General features: G+C 49.7%; 1 protein-coding gene across 1 annotated transcript in view; it reads right to left on the minus strand.

The window, feature by feature from the left end:
• Positions 1-13298, minus strand: part of LOC142765475 (putative peptidoglycan muropeptide transporter SLC46) — a 236615-nt gene that overhangs the window by 152176 nt on the left and 71141 nt on the right. The gene's annotated exons all lie outside the window — the stretch shown is intronic.

A 13298-nucleotide genomic window follows, 5' to 3' on the forward strand; every position in this document is an offset into this window, starting at 1 on the left:
TGCATATGCTCTCTCCTAAATATTTAAGTGGCACACGGGTGTGGTATCACACTTTTGTTTTTTAAGCTTGCCGCGCTTACAAACGCGCAACGAAGGACCCACCCGTCAGTGCCGGCGGTAGCACCGGAGTCAGTGAACAGGCTCTGCCGGATGGATGGATGGATGGATATAGCTGTACCCTTTAGATCGGGCGGTGGCTAGCGCCACCAAGCCGTAACACCTAATGAACCAAAAACTATATTTATTTTTTTCCCTTAAAAAGTGAGTTTAAGGATTCGTACTTTGCAGTGAAGAGTTTAATTTTCACTCGTGTCTTGACTTTAGCCACCAATCAGATAACCTCCTTCTGGTTAAGTCTACCCGCTTAAAGTTTATTTTGCCCTCCCGGTCCCTAAACCCCAGTACTTTGAAAAACTCTGCGCCATCATCCTGAACTATAGGGTGAAGCCCTCTACAGAACATTATCAAGTGTTCGGCAGTTTCTTTTTCCTCTCCACACGCACTGCATACTGTGTCTACCCCTTCGTATTTGGCCCGATATGTCTTGGTTCGCAGTACTCCCGCCCTGGCCTCAAACAGTAGAAAACTACCCCGAATATTATCATAGATCCTTTCCTTGGCAATTTCCTGCTTAAAAGTTCGATAGATCTCAAGTGCAGACTTCTTAATCATGCCCATTCTCCACATGTCAGTCTCCGTTTCCTTCACTTTCTTCTTAACCGATAGTTCTTTTCGGTTTGGCCACCTACTGTTTTCTAAGTATTTACCAGTCAACTTCCTGGTTCGCTTCCTCCATTTTGTATCGACATTCTTCATGTACAAGTAGCTGAAAACCTTCCTAGCCCAACGGTCTTCCCCCATTTCTCTCAATCGTTTCTCAAATTTTATCTTGCTGCTAGCTTCCCTGCCCTCAAATGATGTCCATCCATATCACCTTGTACTCCCTGATTTGGTGTATTCCCGTGAGCTCCTAAAGCAAGCCTACCTATTCCACGTTGCTTAATTTCTAATTTTGCTTGAACTTCCGATCTCATGCACAAGACCGCATTGCCGAACGTCAGCCCAGGAACCATGACCCCTTTCCATATTCCTCTCACAACATCATACCTATTGTAATTCCACAGTGCCCTATTTTTCATGACTGCTGCATTCCTGTTACCTTTAGTCGTCACGTATATTTCGTGTTCCCTCAGATACTCGGTCCCATTGCTTATCCATACGCCCAGATATTTGTATTTATCTGTTATCTCTAGCGTGACCTCCTGTATTCTAAGCTCACTACCTTCGTTGTCATTGAAAATCATGACTGCTGATTTTTCCTTACTGAATCTAAAATCTAACCTATCTCCCTCATTACCGCAGATGTCCATCAATCTCTGCAAATCTTCCTTGTTGTTGGCCATTAGCACTATATCATCTGCGTACATTAATGCTGGTAGTGCCTGATCAATAAGTTTTCCTTGTTTGACTAAAGAGAGGTTGAAGCCCAGTCCACTTCCCTCTAATTTTGCCTCTAATCCTTGTAGGTACATCATGAATAATAAGGGTGACAGGGGGCACCCCTGCCTAAGCCCCCGTTTTACCTCTGCAGGCTTGGATACCTGTTTTTCCCACTTTATAACTACCTTGTTACCTTTATAGATACCCTTTAAAATATTAGTGACTACATGTTCCATGCCTAGTGTGTCCAGTATTCCCCACAATTCTTCTTGAACCACACTATCGTACGCTTCCTTGATATCCAAAAATGCTAGCCATAGGGGCCTGTGTTCCTTTTCTGCTATTTCGATGCACTGCGTCAGGGAGAACAGATTGTATTCCAACCTCCTGTGTTTCCGAAACCCATTCTGCAGTTCCCCCAGCACCCCCTCGTCCTCTATCCACGCCTGCAGTCTTTCCTTTATAATTTTCATCGCCAGCCTGTAGACCACTGATCTCACTGTTATAGGACGGTAGTTGTTTATGTCAGCTTTTTCCCCCTTGCCTTTATAGATCATGCTCATCCTGCTAAGTTTCCATCTATTGGGAACTTCACCATCGATTATTATTTTGCTCACTGCCTCTCTCAAAGCCTGCTTAGACTTCGGACCTAATGTCTTTATCAGCTTAATTGGAATGCCATCTGGGCCTGTTGATGTACTACCAGGAACCCTTTTCTCAGCCCTTTCCCACTCTTGTTGTGAAAATGGAGCCATTGCACCATTTGATTCGTCCTTGTCTATTGTGGTGGATAAAGTACTTCTTTGTTGAAATTTTTCTGTCACCCTTGTTCTTATATATTCAATAGCTTCGTCCCCTTCTAGCCTAGCACCTTGGGCTGTGGTTATAAAACTCTGCTCTAGGCTCGTCTCATTTCTTAGGGAGTTTAGATGGTTCCAAAGTTTCGCAGCTGCCTTTCTATCTTTTTTATGTACTTCTGCCAGCCACTGAGCTCCCTTCCTTCTAATCTTTTCATTGATCAGAAGGGATGCATCCCTTCTACAGCTTAGAAAGGTTGCCCATTTTCTTTCAACATCATCTGTCGGTTCACCCCACTGCTTAGCATGTCGCTGCTTAGCATGTCTTAGCCGGTTCTGGGAAGGCAGCGCCGCCTGGTGGTGATTGCGGGAACTCATCCTGACGGTCGGCTCCCTTTGATCCCGGCGGCAAAGCGCAGGCACAGAAAATAAAGGAGGCTATGCTCCGGCGGAACATGCACATGTGACCTCCGCGCCTTGAATGCGAGGCGTAAACCACTGAGCCACCGAGGGGTGCCTCTTCGAAAGTTCAAAAGGCGAGCTATTTATATCTACCACTTACCGCTGTTGGCGAGCATCTAGGGAGGGGGGGGGGGGGCATCGTGTTTGCAGCATTTTCAGCAAAATGGCGCAACAAGCACGCGGCGGCTCTCATCTCTCAACATACTTTGGCCCCCAGAGAGGAGGGGCGCAAACGAGCTCTCGCGCGCTCTTATCTCCCGCTGGGGAGAATCATAAGTCCTGGCTGGCGTGGGGCTTGCACTGGAACAATTATGTTGTAGTTACGGGGCGCACAAAGGTCACTGCAATCGTTGCACAGCTTCACTTTGCGAAAAGGGCGCGCTTTTCAGACTCAGCAAAGTAACAACTGAGACGCTTATCCGAGTTTATCTGTACCTCTGAGTGCGTTTAGTGCCTCGTTTGTGCGAGAGGAACGCGGGGCACGTTTAGATCTGCTTGCCATTATGCGCGTGACCTGCAAATTATGTGCTATCGCGTTCATTGCTTCGCCTTTGCGCAAAAGGTGTGACTTTTTTTAGGGGCAAAGCTCCTTAAAGCGGCACCCGTTTGTCCCTCGTAGTCGTAGTCGTAGTATGTAACAAGTGTTACATTTTGACCTGCAAAATGGTGCCGGTGGGAGATTTCTCCTGTGCTTTGTTGAATAATAAAAAGTTCGTGGCGTGCGCGTTAACTAAAAGCCGAATGCTCCCGTCTTTTCCCCATTAGCAGCCATTGGCATTTACATTGAGCACTATCTGGCAAGAAAGGGTTGCTACGTTATACTCGCTGGGCGTAACCTCCTTGGTTTCAGAAAGGTTTAGCGAGCGTTGGGCCGCAGTGCCATGAGTACAGTGAACTAGTATATACAATGAACTCGAGGTGGTTAAAGGTGGGAAGTAGACCCGAAGCGCAAGCCGTAAGAAAGTGTGCATGTGCCACCTCTCGTTTAGTCCTCGGAATGTTCGCTAGATAGCGGTGCTTCTATATGGGGAATATATGATGAAAAGATGCGAGATGGTGGAACTTGGAGTGTTGAATACATGGATGAACGGACACACAGACAGATGCATGGATGCACGCATGAACGGACGCAGGGGCGGATGCATGGATGGACGCAGGGACGGACGCACGAATAGACGCACGCACGGACGGGCGTATGGACGCATGGACAGACGGAAGCAAGAGCGAATGGACAGATGAATGCTTCGCCCCACTCTCCATCATTCACTCTGTGGATATGCTGCCAATTTTTTCTTCAGCAGTGCATTCCATACTATACAGCCTGCAAACCTCGATGTGCAGCAAGTTTCCAGCATATGCTGATCTCTCGCAGAGACATCGCAAATGTAAGTGCTCTAAAATGGACGGTGCAGATATACAGCAGAAAAGCCCATTTGAGATTATGTACGCCCAAGCATTCACTTTACCTCTCACGCACCTTGACCCCATACTCCCAAATGAGTGCGAAGTTATATAACAAAAGCTCAAATTTTTGTTTGCCACATGAAAACTTTGCCAACAGGGCGGCAGCCTTTTCAACCATATGAAGCAGCGCCGCAGTGGGGAGAAAATAACGGGCCACGCCCACCTCTGGAAACACGCTCTCCATATGCGATTCGGATATCCGGAGAAAAACCTGCCTTGCGCCCGCCATCTCGGAGGCCACGCTTTCTCCGATTGCGTGCTCGGCTTGCGAATGAGACGACCGGAGCAACGGCACGCCGCTGGCTAATGTCGAAGGCCACAGTGCGACGAGCACAACAATGTTGCTTCAACCTGTAATACAATTCTATGGCCTACTCAGTAATGTCAGCTGGCAATGTTTGAAGCGCCTTTAACCATCATTAGAAATGAATTCCATGCCAAATATGCTTAAGTGTCACATCGTTCTATCGGTGGTAGGGGGGAGGGAGTGATTTTAAATGAAAAGAAGAGAAAAGCGGGCTCCGTAACTGTCTCTCAGTGGGGACACCTCAACAGTAGCTCGCGAGTGGTGGGGGTAAAAGAGGGATTAAAAGGATACTTGATGATTGATATGTGGGGTTTAACATCCCAAAACCGCCATTTCATTATGAGAGGCGCCGTAGAGGAGGGCTCCGGAGATTTCGACCACCTGGGGTTCTTTAACGTGCACCCAGAGGGATTAAAAGGATAGGATTAAGAGGTAAAGAGGTTGATAGAGGGGAAGGAGAAAGCAAGGCACAGGAACAGCGAACGACAGAAGTAAGGAGAAGATAGAAAAGATGGACACAGTCACAGGAGTGCGAGGACGGGGCACCACCGGTGAGAACTTTTGTAGGCGTCAGAAGATGGCGTAGGGTGAGCCCAGTCGGCCAGAGCTGCGCTGTCGTTGGAGATCGCCGTCAGGAGATGGCGTAGGGTGAGCCCAGTCGGCCAAAGCTACGCTGTTGTCGGAGATCGCAGTGGCACAACCGGTCGGCACGAAATTCAGCGAGCGAGTGTATCGGTGGTAGACCGTTTCGCCTGCTCACGCCCTGCTACCATTCATAGCTACCAATGTGTCTTTCTGTGGTGGGCGGCGGAACCCCGTAATTATTATAAAGAGTGGCCACTCGAGTGGCCACTCTATAAAAAGTGGCCACTCGAGCCTCTTCGCGGTCCAGAAAGATAGGCTGTGACCAACCGCTAGATGGCGCGCCCATGTTCGCTTGCGAGCTGCGAAAGGTGCTGGCTCGAAGGAAGTGCTCTGCAACGTGCTCGTGATGCGATGTGCTGTCAAGGCGTATATCGCCCAACCATATCACCTAACCGGGCTGGGAGGTGTCTCACCGAGTGCCAGGAACCATAGGGACAGCATATATGTGCGGTGACAGCGTAATTTCGCGCTGTAAGAGCCCATGTGAGGACGAGGCCTAACAGGCCTGTCTCGTTCTAGTGGCCTCGCGACAGCACCCACGCCGGCAGGTGAGGATACCGACTGTGCACGAGAGGTGGCGCCTGTTTTCTCCCGCATTCACGTGTGAGGAGCTTTGCGACGGTGGCGCTGTAATGTGGTGCGTGCTGTAATGTGGTGCGTGCTGTAATGAGCCGTTAAAGCGTATCTCAGCAATCTTGCACATCGGCGGGAGACCATCGAGACATCTCTGTGCGGTGACAGTGTAACGACGCGCTACACAAGCCTATGTGGGGGACGAGGCCTAACAGGCCGGTCTCGCTTTAGTGGCCACCGAGGCAGCGCCAAAGCCGACACGTGGTGGTACCGACTGCGGTCGAGAGGTGGCGCCAGTTTGACCATAGTGCGGTGTTGTGTGGACTCGACCGAAATGAAGCCCACCAAGAGGGCGAAGGCGTCAAACGGAAAGGCGTTAGATGGAGAATAGCTGGTCGATTGGGTGCAGTGTCCGAGCTGCGAGCGATGGCTCGAGCGATCTGACACACCATTTGAGACAACGCAAGAGGCGGAGGCTGATTCGTCCTTCCTTTGTCGCATATGCGAAAGAATGAGGGTCATGAGGGAACAGTCTCAGTTACAATACAAACAGGAGTCGGAGAGGTGGCAGTTGGCCTTAGATAGCCTGGCGGCACGGTTGGAAGCACATATTGTGAACAGCAAAAACGAGCGAGAGGTGCTGCTGGACAAACTTGCAGAGGAGAGAAGGCTGAGAGGAGCATTACTTGAACAAGTTGGAGCACTACAGAGAGCTTTGGACATAATAGACGCAGACAAAACGAGCAGCCACGAGAACACCAGTGCGACGAGGAGGGTAGAAGTGACCAAGTCTGCAGAAGATGTAAGCGATGTGAGGAATGCGGTCGAAGCCGCGGCAGTCGATGCTGGCAGAGAGATAGTCCAATCCCAGAACAAGCCCAACAGTGATCAAGAGCTACTGGGTGGCGATGACAGGAATGCGGTCAAAGCCGCGGCCGTCGATGCTGGCAAAGTGATAGACCAATCCCAGAACAAGCCCAACAGCGATCAAGAGCTAGTGGGTGGCTCTCCCGCGGAGGCCGTAGGGTGGCAGGTCAAACGCAGCAAGCGGGCTCAGAAGCGACTGCGCAAGGAGAGGGCAGAGGATAGCCAGGCCTCCATACCATCTTCGCGCAAGAAAACAGCCAACGGCCCCCAGAACGGCCAGCAGGACTCCCGGGTGCATTCGTCTATGGGGATGGCAATGCACGTAGACTCAAACAGGCAGTCCTCCAAGCCAGTGCATGGCACAGAGGTGTACACTGCCGTACGAAAAAAGATGCCAGGCTTGTGGAAACAATGGAAGCCATTGAGACTGCGTCGGACGTGTAGGATTCAACAGAGGCCATCGTAGTTCTGCACGCCGGTCTCAGCGACATCCTAGACAACACATCTCCACATGATTCAACTGAGAAGATCAAGTCCCAAATAACTTCGTGGAAGGCAAGAGCGAAAGGCCCCTTTTTCGTGGTGTACGGCGTCCCAGAAGTAGGACCCAAAGACGATACCATGCAGATAAAGTGCGAGTTGTGGAATCAAAACCTACGTAAAATTTGCTCAGACATTGGAACGCGCGTGGAGTTCGTCAGTGTCACAAAGACTCTCCAAGATAAGATGAATGGAACTTCCTACAGTGAATACGTCCTCGAGCAACTAGGACAACGATTGGGACGCAGACTATGTGCTTTTTTAGGGCTTCGCCCGTCGGGCAACTACAAGCACAAGGCATGGAGGGTGAAACCAACAATCTCCATGATGACTGCCCTGGGACAGGCAATTCTACAAATGGCCAATCCACAGAGGAGGCAGAAGCGCTCCTGGCACAGGACGTAAGGAAAAAGTCGACCCGCCGTCGCCACAGCCGCAAGAAGAACGAGGACATACATGTAGGCTTCCTTAACCTACATGGTGCTCGAACGGCGAGCAAATGGGAAGAACTATATCAGATGATGGGTGACGAAGATATAGAGATATATGCCGTGGCTGAAATACACCTTCGAGTCATGGAAGAGCCACCAGTACATAAAAGTTGGCAGTGGGCTGGCTTGAACCGTTTAGGTGAATCGAGGAAAGGGGGAGGAATAGGTTTCCTGTGGAAAACTAGGTCAGCTTGGAAGAAACTGGACAGCCCGTGTGTTGAGCATATGTGGGTCGAGGGCTACCTGCAAGGGCTGGCAGTCCTGGTAGGGGTGGCCTACTTTGCCGTATCTGCTGGAGCTGATGCCGGAAACTCACAAATGGCGCAGTGCATCAGGGAAGACGTGGCAAGATGGGCAAACCAGCGAGAGGTTCTCATTATGGGCGATTTCAATTGGCACCTCCAAGCTCTGGATGGCTTCCAAGATACCAATGATACCAACTACTACTGGCACTGGCACGTACACTCGCCTTAGATGTGCTAAATCTTCGTCCAGAATGTGAAGGACAGTACACCTGGAGTGTCAGGAACAGTCGCAGCTGTATTGATTACGTGCTTGTGACACCTGCTTTAGCACGACGTCTCACCCACACGAACATCGATGAAAAGGGTGAATTCAGCATAGGAAGTGACCACAACCGAATCAAGTTGAGCTTTTCTCGATCCTCCTGGCGAACCATTGCGAAGGAACATCGCAACCCAGCTGAAAGGCACCTCCCGCAGTCGGAGTATGCGGCAGTCGCGGAAGCATTCGAGCAGAACTTTCAACCGACGAAACCTCCAACAAATGATCAATTTGTGCTCGAACTGAGACGCATCATGAAGAAGCACGAAATTCGCGTAAATTCCCGCGGCGGCCTAAGGCGCAAAGGCTGGTGGGACGAAGAAGTACAACGGGCCCTTATTGCAAGACGAACGGCGAATCGCCTACATAGAGCGGCTGTTAGGACATCACTCGGAGAGGAGTGCATGAGTACCTGGGAGGAATACCTCCGCCTCAAAAGAGAGATGCGGATCCTCGTACAAAGCAAAATAGCTCAGTACAATAGCAAACAATTGCGAGCTATCACAGAGGCAGGGCGTGACGGTGCAAACAAATTTTGGGAATATGTGTCTTCGTTAGATCGCCAAACTCGGGCTCCTGAAATTCGACACCACTCTAGCAACCTACCGGTCACCGACCTCGCAGCGCACCTCACGACCCACATGCAAGAGCTCTTCAATCCCACACATGACAAATCGACCTCAGCAGTAAACGGCGACCCGGATGAGCCTCACCAGTCAAGTGAAGAGGACCATTGGCAGATAACGAGGATCGCTCTTGAGCGTGCACTCCCGCGTATCAGTGCAAGCACTGCTACCGGACTGGACGGCATACCGGCGGGCCTTGTGAAATGCTTGGGGAAGTCTGCTCGAGAACACCTCACGGGAATTTTCAATACCATCCTCAAGAACGGCCCAATCCCACCGGACTGGCAATGCGGCAGAGTAAGCCTCGTGTGCAAGAGAGGAGGCGACGCTGGACTGCTGGGCGACTATAGACCAATCACGGTGACGAGCGTCCTATATAGACTCTTCGCTCAAGTCTTGAAGGTGTGGATGAGCGGCTGGGCGGAGAAGAGGGGCATACTGTCAGAACTCCAGAATGGCTTCCGATGGAACCTACGCTTGGAAGACAATCTTTTCGTGCTCGCCCAGACCATCGAGGTGGCACGGAGAGAAACCAGAGGTCTGCTTGGATGCCTTCTGGATGTCGCCAAGGTTTATGATAGTGTGCCACACGAGGAGTTTTTCCACCAGTTAGAGCAACGACAAATTCCGAGCGTGTGGACAGACTTTCTCCGGCGGTTCTATGCAGATAGCTCGGTGGTAGCATGCTTCAGAGCCACCAGAACACGGCCTGTGAGAGTGACAAGAAGACTCAGGCAGGGCTGCCCTTTGTCTCCGCTGCTATACATGCTATATGTGGCGGGACTCGAGCAGGCACTCGTGGAATCGGGAGTTGGCTTCGCGTTCCGCCTCATGATTGGTGGGGTGGCGCAGACATGGACGCTGCCCGGCTTGGTGTTCGCGGATGATCTAGTATTACTGGCTGAGCGCAGCAGTGACCTTCAGAGGTTGGTAACACTGGCGGCAGACCACCTGAAGAGTCTGGGCCTTCACTTCAATGCCAAGAAATCGACCATATTGCAGTTTTCCGGCGTGGAGACCATTGATGTGCAGCTTCCCGATGGAGGAATCATTCAGGTATCAAACCAGTACCGGTATCTCGGTGTCAACCTTTGCACCTCCGCAGATATCTATGACAAGCAAGAGGAGCACGTTCGACAGGCTTCTGTGAGGGCCGACAACGTGCTGCGACGGCGGAGTCTGTGGGGGTGCAACTGGTTTGTACTGGTGCGCGAACTGTGGAAGGCAGTACATGTGCCAGTGCTGACATTCGCCAACGCCGTCATCTGCCTGTCTGCAGCAACACGCCAGTGGTTGGAAAGAGGTCAACGTGAGGTCGACCGACTGGCGCTGGCGTGTTATGGACGTGTGGCTGTCGAAGCTATACAGGGCGACGTCGGATGGTCAAGTTACGAGGCACGCGAGGCAAGGAGCAAGGCGGCCTACGAAGGACGTCTTCGCCTCATGAACGACCAGCGGTGGGCCCGTCGTGTATTTAGATACACAGCTATCAAGGGCATGAACACACCATGGCGCAGGCGTCTCCACAATCTGTGCCGCAAGTACTCCCTTTTTACTGACCCTGTCCAGGAGGACAGTGAGAGGAAATGGGCAGTAGGAGTACGGAATAGAGTGCAGGAAGTTAAGACGTCGATGTGGCAGGCGGCTATGGAGAAGAAACCCAGCCTGGCCTTATACAGAGCTCACAAGACCACCATCTCCGCCGAACGATCATACGACAATAATGTCGGCAGTGCACTTCTGTTTGAGGCCCGTGCTAGAGCGCTCCGTACTCAGGTGTATCGCCGTCACTTCGACCCGTCGTTAGCCGACGGCACTGTGCAGTGCAGGACATGCGGGAAAGACGAGGAGAACATTGAACACCTGGTGCTTCACTGCGAATGCCTGTGTCCCCGTCAGGCAGATGGCGCCACACTACCGGAGGCACTCGGCTTTGTGAAAGACTGCGGCGCACCGGGAGGTGACAGCCGCGATACCAACGTGCACCCCTCGCAGCGACAGCAATGACCAAAGCAAGGCTTCTACAGTGGTGGTCAAGGAGACAGTGAACAATTGTGATGTTCATGGACATGGTGTGATTTTCCTTTCCTTTTTTTTTCTCGTTCCGGTCAGGACACGAAAAGGTGCCTTCCCGGTATAAAGGGGAAGACCACAGAGATCATCATCATCATCACTCTTCTGTCACGGCATATAATAACCGCTTCAGGAGGTCAATGGAAACATAGGTTTGGCATCAAATTTTTGCAAAAAAGAAGCTTTATTATTGTGCATCTTTGACATCCGCTTTACAACGTGTCCCACTGAGAAAATTTAAAGTATTACCACGAAAATCAGTAATGTTTGACTAGAAATTGTTGTTTTTCTGCATTTATTTTGCACAAAGGGTACAAATTCATGTGGTTTAGATGTGCTATAGATGTATTACTTTTTGCACGGTTGGCTGTGTAGCCTAGTGGTGAAGACACTCATTTTCGGAGCATGAGGGTGCGGGTACAAATCCCAGAATCGGATACAATAGCTTTGTTTTTTTTTGCTTGTACAAAAGACACCATCTGTCTGATCAGCCCCTCGTGGCGCTGAAAGCAGTGCAGTAGCTGGGCCACAGTTCACTATGGGAGTGTCCGCTCTTCATGTAAGTATGTTTCTCTATGGTTGATCGTCCAGTCGATATTGCGCAGGCACTGCACTGATAAAATTCGCACTCCGCATCCTTCCTGTGTGCGTTATCGCGCCACGCGATGATGAACATGTGGCAATAAACGTCGCTCGCTTTCCGGAAACTGGATGGCTCTTTTTTGCACGAACCCAAGCTGACAGAACTATAGAAAAACATACTTACATAAAGAGCGGGTACTCCCATAGGGTCATGCGGCTGAGCTAGTGCACTGCTTTCAACGCCACGACTGGCCGGTCAAACCTGATAATGTACTCAGCATAAATAAAATAAAATATCGCTATGCTGGGATTTGAACTTGTACCCTCATGCTCCAAAAGCGAGTGTCTTTACCACTATCTTGATCCTATTTACAGCGCAACACACAAAAAAACACAGGGCAGGGAAGGAGCAATAGAGGAACAAAAGACGGCGCTGACTCACAACTGTTGTTTATTCGAAAAAAAAAATACGGGGTGATATGTATATATAGGTACTGGCAGGCTACATCACGACATGCGCAGAACAAGAGGTGTACCGAGGTAGCTTTGTCACACTGATGGCAATAATCAAGATTGGCCTAAATAACTTAATTCTTTTTCGTGCAGTGTGACGGATGGTTCACTAATGCACTTGCTACACCAAATTTTTATATAATATGCCTCAGCGGTTTCTCTTACTAGTTGGTTAGGATGCTTGAAGATGATGGTGGTTCTCTAAAAATGGGACGACAACCGTATGACCTGCAATGTTCCGGTAGATGCAGTCGCGCGACCCTTTGAAGAGATAACTCATGCTCTCTTAAACGAACATTCACACATCGTTTCGTTTGTCCCACGTACTCCCGACCACACGATAATGGAGTTCAATACACAGCTTTTTTTACGCATGCGACGTACTTGTTCTAATGATTCACAGTGCATCTCCCTTTGGCTTGTTTGTTTCTCAGCGCATTATCAACCATCGGGCAAATGCGACCTACCTTATGTTTGGCGGAAAAAAGAACGTCGACGCCATACCTTGAACCTACGTTTTTGAGCCCATGCGCCTATTTGTGTACATAAGAAAGAACTGCTCTTTTTTTTCATCACATTTTGCTTGAGCTCCTCTGTGTTTCACGAGCTTAGCGCTCCGAACCATCGACTCACACACAGACGAAATAACCTTGTCAGGATACCCAGCATCTACTACGCGTTTCACCTGATTATGAAAAGCAGTATTCGACACGTGCACACACGATTCCCTGGGCGACACATTTAAAATTGTCTTTGCAATCGCTCTTTTCACAATCTTAGAACGGCCAGACTTGTAGTTAAAGATAGGCTTCACTGATCTTGGGTCATATTTCCAACACAAATTATTTTTAACAAAGGTTAGCTTTAGGTCCAGAAACTGTAGCTCGTACTTCTTACATACTTTGTGAGTGAAGGTGAGACCTATTCCATGCTTACTGAACCACTTGAGAATGTGATCTATGTCCTTACAGTGAATGTCATTGTGGGAAAAATTAAAAAATCGTCGACATAACGAAAAACGGCACTGCAGCACTTAATAAGGTGGTTATCCAGCTGCCTGTCAATGTCAGCGAGACACGATGTAAAGCGGATATAAAAATGCAGAAATCAATAAAATTTCTTTGCAAAATTTTCATGCCAAAATTGGGTTTTCATTGCCTTTCTGAAACGGCTATTTCATGCCTTGGGCGAAGGAGTAGAAGTGAGCATGGGTATGCAATCTAGCAGTTAGCCAGATCCTTCCTTGCGAAAAGGCTCGAGTGGTCACTCGTTATATAGTGTATTTCCCTATGGCATAACTTCGAAGCACCCCCTACCATGTACGCATCACGAAGTGTAACGTTCTGTCGCTAGC

The sequence above is a fragment of the Rhipicephalus microplus genome, chromosome 1 (assembly GCF_043290135.1).
Source record: "Rhipicephalus microplus isolate Deutch F79 chromosome 1, USDA_Rmic, whole genome shotgun sequence".
NCBI classification, from domain to species: Eukaryota; Metazoa; Arthropoda; class Arachnida; order Ixodida; family Ixodidae; genus Rhipicephalus; species Rhipicephalus microplus.